Below are 1,562 nucleotides of genomic sequence, written 5' to 3'. Positions count from 1 at the left end.
CCTGTGATCTTTGGGGCTTGGGCTTGGTTCCGTTTTCCTTGGGGCAGGCTGAGGTCAAAAGCCGTGTTAGTTAAATCCAAAACGTGATCCAAGGGGCAAGGTCCAGGTGACAGAAACAGGGCAGAGAGCGAGACAGTGGCAGATAAGGGGCAGACAAAAATCAGTTAGTCGAGAGGCAGGCGTAAGGGTCATAAACATGGGATCAGGCATGAACTGTGAAAAAGTGCTGGACATCTACTGGGTGTGAACCGTTCAATAATCTGGCAAAGACTGAGTGAGGGAAGGGAGCTTAAATAGGAGGGAGGACAGGTGAGGCAGATGAGGCTGATTGCTGTGGCACAGGTGAGGAGGAATGGAGTAATCAGAGGAGCTGAGTGAGAGTGACAGAGGGGCAGGAACAGATGGAGCAGCCCAAAACATGACACAAACATGCATGAATGAGTCAAAGAAAGGCTTTGGACATGTTTTTTTTTATGAGAGTGTAACATTATAACATGATATAAAACTCAAAAAAGTTGATTTTACATGATATTGCCCCTTTAAATGTCGATAAACAAAATATCACTCACTTGAAGCAATCTCAATAATTTCCGTTGCCCAATGAGAGGCTGCCAAGGTTTTACTGTTTCCTGTTAAAAAAAACATGTACATCAGAAGGCACGGCTTGTCCTTTCAATACTTATTCTGGTTTAGTATTGTGCCCTCAAGCGCACTTGGCAACACAGAGACCAAATCAATTCTAGGTGTGAATCATATCATCTTCAGGTCCTTTCTGACATCACTTTTTTCTATGCAAATTTAACCGGAGACAATTGTTTGAGTTCACATCCATGATCTGTTCACAAGCTGTGTGCATGTGTGTATCCATGTGTGTTTCCATTTGTTTTGCTGTATTGGTGGTGTGGTGGCAGTGGTCCATTCAGCTTTAATCAGTCAGTTCTGATCCTCACGTGCCACAAAGGTGCATGGTCTGTTTGGTTTTGATCATGCACACATGCACACACTCTGTATCTCTTGTACCCAGCACGGTGCCATTCGGTAAGCAGTTTGACGGAGCAGCGCCGAAGTTCACCTGACTGTATCGCTCATGTCGAGACGTCACAGTCATCGAGTTTTTGTACAACTACTGCTTACAAACTGATGATAGGTGCAGCCAAAGAGGCGATAGGGTATCTGCAGACAGCTGCCACTGCTTGTCTGAGAGGATGCAGGAAAAGAAAACCACCTTGAAGAAAAACAGACAAACTCCATCTTATATTTTGCTGAAAATGGTGTGTTTATGTCTGAGTTGGCATCATTTGTACACCTATATTTATTTCCTAAAGGAATAGACTACACCGTTTTTTTTTTTTTTTGCTTTTGTCAGTGTGAACCTTTGTCTATTACATGCATTTTGTCTATTTTATGAACTTTGTCTTTTAAATGAACTAATGGGTATATTTTAATAAATATTTCAGAAAATAATCATAACACGCATTTACAGTTGCTAATATTTTTAGTCAATTCAATTCAAGATTACTGCTACAGCCAACTGAGCTTAGGAAAGTAAAAAAAAAAATAAT

Source organism: Austrofundulus limnaeus, unplaced genomic scaffold (genome assembly GCF_001266775.1).
Source record: "Austrofundulus limnaeus strain Quisiro unplaced genomic scaffold, Austrofundulus_limnaeus-1.0 Scaffold47, whole genome shotgun sequence".
Taxonomy (NCBI): Eukaryota; Metazoa; Chordata; class Actinopteri; order Cyprinodontiformes; family Rivulidae; genus Austrofundulus; species Austrofundulus limnaeus.
Note: the sequence above shows the minus strand (reverse complement) of the source record.